This window comes from Dioscorea cayenensis, chromosome 7 (genome assembly GCF_009730915.1).
Source record: "Dioscorea cayenensis subsp. rotundata cultivar TDr96_F1 chromosome 7, TDr96_F1_v2_PseudoChromosome.rev07_lg8_w22 25.fasta, whole genome shotgun sequence".
NCBI classification, from domain to species: Eukaryota; Viridiplantae; Streptophyta; class Magnoliopsida; order Dioscoreales; family Dioscoreaceae; genus Dioscorea; species Dioscorea cayenensis.
This window is the reverse complement of record NC_052477.1, coordinates 21125116-21131182: the sequence shown is the minus strand read 5'-3', so window position 1 is coordinate 21131182 and position 6067 is coordinate 21125116. Positions and strand designations below refer to the sequence as shown.

The following is a 6067-nucleotide window of genomic DNA, read 5'->3' as shown; positions in this document are numbered from 1 at the left end:
TTAAATGATGCCCCTCGGATGTCTAACTGTTCGATCGGCCAATTGAAGTGTCATCCAAGTGGGTCTAGGCTCTCCCAAGCCTAGCTTTGGATGAATGTATAAAACATGACGTTGATCCTAGCCCCTGAATCCGCTAATGCCTTTTCTTTCCCCAAATTACCAATGTTACATGGAATAATAAAGCTTTCGGGGTCCTTCTTCTTGTTCAGCATATTCTTTTGCAACACCGCCGAACAAGAGGCATCTAAGATCACAGATGCACTCTCCTCCAATTTCCTCCTGTTGGTCAAGAGGTCCTTGAGAAACTTTGCATAGCTACGCATTTGAGACAGCGCCTTTACAAATGGATGTTAATGTACAAACTTGAATAGACACAAAAACTTCTTGTATTGCTAATCACTTTTGTCGCTCTTCAATCTAGATGGGTAAGGGATTCTTGGCTTGTAAGGTGGGGATGCCACCTCCTTTCTTTGGTTCTCTCCTCAACCTCCATGACCACAGGTAACTCAACATTGATCTTCTACTAGGGATCCTACCCTCAACTTCATGACCACTTCTCAAAGTGATAGCCTTCACATGTTCCCTTGGATTGGTCTTCATGTTGATAGCCAAACTTCCTTGAGGCCTTTCCGAGAGTGACTTCGCAATTTGTCCCACTAGGTTCTCCAAGTTGTGTAATGAAGCGGTGTGGTTGCGAAGTATGGCTTCAACCGATTGAAATCTTATATCCGATGATGAAATGAAGTTGGTCAAAGCCTTCTCTAAGTCGGTCATCCATTTTTCCAACCCTGAAACTTGATTCTCTATGTTTGGGCATGCTGTTATGGTTAAAAACCCAGTGGTGCCATAGTCTTCTGTTACCCTTGATTACTCCACGAAAGGTTTGGGTGGCTCCTCCACCCCAGATTGTAGGTATTGCTATACAGATTTCCTTGACCTCTCATTACATTATCTACAAAGTCAACATGTTCCATGGAAGTAGTACCACCAATCGAAATAGGGCAATCAGATGGCGCATGTCCTCCCCCACGCCAAGCGCAACTCATCACGGCAGCCACTCTGGGAGAATTTAGAGTGACTAACTTCTTGTTCAATGACTCAACCTGGGCCACCAATGATGTGACTGTATTGATCTCATGAAGTTCGGCTACCTTCTTTCTGTCTCGTGTGTTCCACTAACAACTGTTCATAGCCATTTGTTCAATGAGATGTCGGGCCTCATCGGGGATCTTGCTTCCTAAGGTACCTCCTACAGCAGGATCAAGTAACTGCTTTGTGCCTGGGTTTAATCCACTATAGAAAGTCTAAATGATCATCCACTCAGGGAACCCATGTTGAGGACATTTCCGCAGGAGTTCCTTGAAGCTATCCCATGTCTCAAAAAGAGACTCCAATTCCATTTGCACAAAAGAAGATTTTTCATTCCTGAGCTTTCTGGATTTTCTGAGAGGGAAATATCGGGCAAGAAAAGCTTCTAACATCTCCTCCCATGTTGTGATCGATCCTCTAGGTAATGAATGTAGCCATTGCTTTGCTCTCTCTTTCAAGGAAAATGGGAAGGTTCTCAACTTGATAGCATCATCCGTTACTCCATTAATCTTGGGCATGTCGCACAATTCCAAGAAATTCTCAATGTGATTGTTTGGATCCTCATCAGGCAAACCATTAAACTGTGCTGACTGCTATAACATCTGGATGAAGCCTAGCTTGAGCTCAAGACTCTGAGCTGTAATCACTGGCCGTACAATACTAAACTGTGTGCCAAGAACTGCGGGTCCGGCATAATCTGATAGTGTCCTCTGCTGTTTATTCTGTTCTACTATATTATCAGACCCTTCACCTTCTATCTCAGCATGATTTGACTATTCATGCACAGGTTCTTATCCCCTTCGGTAGTGAATTCTCCTTCCAATGTCTGGATCACCTTCAACCAATGTCTAACGGTTTCCTCATGTCATAACTTGGAGCTACAACCAAAGAAAGAAAAAACAAATCAGAAGGATGGAATAATAAGAAACTGTGAAACAGAACAGGTGATGATTAGCTAAAATAGCAAAGTGCAAAATGATTATAAAACACTTACTCCCCGGCAACGGCGCCAAAACCTTGACACACCCCTTGTGTGTGTGTGTGTACCGCAAGTGTACGGATTGTCAAAGTAATAAAGTACCCTGTGAGTGGGTAGTCGTATCTACAGGGAATAGTGCTCTGAAACACAAATATTGCTATTTAACTATAGTAAAGATGATTTAAGAGTGGTGTGAACAATATCAACTCAAATAAAATAAAGTAAAGAAGAAAAAGATGCAATAAAATAATAGAAGAAGCAATCGATAGAAAATGGGGTACCCAGACATTACTCATCTAATTACTATTGTTTCAAGTGCAAAACCAATCATTATTTCTCTTAACTGATATCTAATGAGTCATAGAAATCTTAAGACACATGGTCCCAAACTTAAGGTTAACCGTGACTAACCCTCATACTATGCCCCGGCGGAAAGGGATACTCTCGACGCCTCACACCGTATGGGGTTGCATAAAGATTTGGAGACTCCAAGTGATAAACCCTATTCCCTAATATAGATCTAACCCTTTGGTCCAGGCGAAGGACCCCTAGTCACAATTAAGCCCCAGCACTAAGTATTACTTCAACACTTCACTCTATTACTGGCGCAACTAAGTGCTAGTGGAGTTTGTCTCTTAGCACTTCACTCTATTGTGACCGCAAAGAACTCTTGGAATATGGAGGTAGGATAAATCACATTAGAAGGGAAAGAGAACATTTCGCTACCTCTCAACTCACCCTCTCGATCCTTTCCAACCTAGCTTTGTCTAACCCTCGTGGTGTGTCACTCATCCACAAGGATTACCAAGATAGATTCTCAACCCTAGTGTCACTCTAAAGAAAAATTAATTCAACAAGCATTTAAAATTGGAACTCAATTAAAAACATCAATTAGAGAAACATAATGAAAGATCAATAAAACAAAATCATCCTAGGGTTTACATGTCCAACCACCCACTAGGGGTTTAGCTCTCCATGGAGTAAGATACAATCAATAATGAAATCAAATGTAAAAGCATGCAATCCATAAGTAAAACCCCCTCGTAATCCGTATCGATGGTCTTGTAGAGTTGCCTCATCTTCTCCAAGGGTTCCCTCGTCAAGCCTAGGGCACACCTCGCCGAATCGCTACCGATGAAAGCTCCCCCAATAACTATCTTCCAAAGGAATGCGGTGTTGAAGGTCATAAACCCACTCCAAAGACCTAGACAAAGCCTTTCCAAACTCTAGCCGCGAGCGTCTCCAAAGATGGGGAAAAGATGGAAAAAGGATCCCTCAAAATGTCTGAAATCGCGGCTTAAGTAGGGCGGGAATCAGGCATCCACATGAGCGTGTGGAATTTCCACACGCCCATGTAAATTTCAAGGAATTGAATTTCTGCGAGCTGTAAAAAGTAATTGCTACAGTAATTTTGCTTCATCAATTTACTACAGTAAACTATTACGGTGCTTTGCCAAAATACTCCCGAATCCACTCTTTTCATCGAGGCCACATGAATGGGTACACATCCATGCGGTAGATCTCGTTGCTCCTTCAATAAAGTCACATTTGACAAAGATCTTGCTAGTATTGCACAAGTCGGATCACATGAGTGTGACTGCCTTTGTGCCCCTCCAATTTGCATGGTCGCTCGAGCATAATGGAGGTTGCCACACACTCACATGTCTTTGAGCACAACTTGTATCTTCACGTTTACTCACTCCAAGATTTCATCAATAATATGCATCCACGATCTACTTTTGGTTCCTCTCTTCCACACTTGTCTACACAACCATAAATGCCCTGAAGAACACAAATACACATGCATAAGAGATAAAATTTGAGAAAAGTAATACTCAATGTAAGAAAAGAATACTTCATATTACTAATACACAAGCACTTATCAATAATCCAATCAAAAATGAAAGTGATGAAGTCCAAATGTGTGTGTGTGTGAAAAACTCAACTCATGTCAACGCTATGTCCACTACCAAGTTCTTATTAACACGGGACTTATTTATAAACAAAACGAATAGACGGTAGCTTTCACACATCCCATGAGATAGCTCTTTCTCTCATTAGGGCATAATAAGTACCCGACTTATGAGAGTAACACATACATCTTGGGTGGTAGCTCTTTCCACCCCCTATGTACAAACAACAAACAATTGCCAAATTTTTTTTTCAAAATAAAACTAGCACACTAAAGTCCCAATATAATGAACTAGAGTCTTCATAGGTCTAATAAGCGAGAAAAGTGAATAAAGAGCAATCGGACAAAAATAATCAATGAAATTGGATGAAAACTAGAGCATGATAAAATCTAATGTTTATAACCTCCAAAAACCAAGAATTAGATTCTTAACCCTATGGTGAACCTTCATTGGCAACAAGAGCATGCTCATGAAAATACAAGTAAAAGTCATGTACAAGGTGAAACCTCCCCCACACTTAAGATGTACATTGCCCCAATATACACATGTAAGCACAATAATGATAGCATCAATGGAAGCAAAATGTGTGTGGGAATGCAATTAAAACAATACTCGTCTGAACTCCTCATTAAACATTTGGTGAAGTCTAACTCATAGGCGTGTTGTACAGGTTGTGAACCTCACACGACCATGTGACAAGGTCACAAGATTGTGTCTGACTAAAATATCATCAACATCACTCTCAATGTCATCTGCGTGGAATACAAGGGGTTCAGTGAAGCTCAACAAAATAGAAAAGAAAATATGAGTTCATATGACTAGACAATGAAGAATATACTTGTAAACAAAACACAAACATGAAGATAACTCTCAGAACGTGAAGCCTTTTTTAGTACAAAAGTCCACAAACTACTAACAAAACAAATAGAAGCATATAAAATAAAATAAAAGTCTCATGAGTGTGATACCTCAAGCGTCGATATCTGGAGCTGGTGCTGGTGCTGGTGCAGAAGCGGATGAGGCCTCCTCATCAAGGGTCCGCTAAAAGCGATCAAGTCACTCCAGAATTCACGCCTAGTTCTCGATGATGGTAGCCAAGGCAGCCTAGAGTCGAGCCAGGGGCTCATGAACTCGGGTGGAATATGACTCAGGGTCGGCTGATGCTACCAGTGTTGTCTCGGTGACCATGGGCTCACAAGCAGGTGGTGCCTCTGTAGCCTCAGCAAGCTCCTCATCATCCTCAGACAATGACTCCACTAATGCATATCCACCTAAACTTGTGCATCTCACAATGCCCAACAAGCGAAGAGTAACCAATCCCAAGGGTGCTGGGGTACTAATCCTCTCCTCGCCTCTAACCATCCTGAACATGAGACGAGTGATATAGGGTCATGCAAATAATGCTCCTATCCACAAATACTCACTCTGGTGGCGAAGGTTGTCAGCAACAACATATCCCAAATGGATAGGCACTCTCTACGCCATGGAGTGAAGATACAAATGATCGGTCCTACGAAGTAAGCCTGTATGATCTCCACGACCTATCACTGACCGGCTAAGAATAGTATAAATATACCTAAGCACCAGCCATGTTATTAGAGAAGCCTTCAACTGGCCTGGGACATACTGGTAGCCGCCACATAAATTATGGAAAACCTGGCCCGAAGTGAGATCATGAGGGCAGTCGATAGGCAGCTATGTGTACTCGACAGTGTTAACATAACCTTGATCGTACAAGTCGAGCAACACTAAGAACTTGGTCAGGGATATCCCATGTGGCTGACCAAAGGCTCGGAAACAAATGGCATCCTCCTTGTCAAAATCAGCATCGGCCATAGTATGGTCGAAGGAAAATGAGGCAAGAACCTCCAAAAACCGCCAAGTAATACCTCGTGTGAAGACACGAGGATCGTATTCCACGGGGCTAAGGATCTCCTATTACTCCTTCTTGAGCTATTATCTAGCCTAAGATCTCAAGCGATGGATTTTACTCTACTAAATGTAATTAAAGCTAAAACGATATTTGCCAACAAATTAGAGAGACCAAGCAATGAGCAAGCAAGAGAATCAATGAAATGCAAAGGCC

General features: G+C 41.9%; 1 non-coding gene across 1 annotated transcript; it reads left to right on the top strand.

The window, feature by feature from the left end:
• Positions 1 to 1326: 1326 nt before the first annotated feature.
• Positions 1327 to 1433, top strand: LOC120266073. The gene has a single exon (XR_005537916.1). It is a non-coding gene; the product is annotated as a small nucleolar RNA R71 (small nucleolar RNA).
• Positions 1434 to 6067: the final 4634 nt, after the last annotated feature.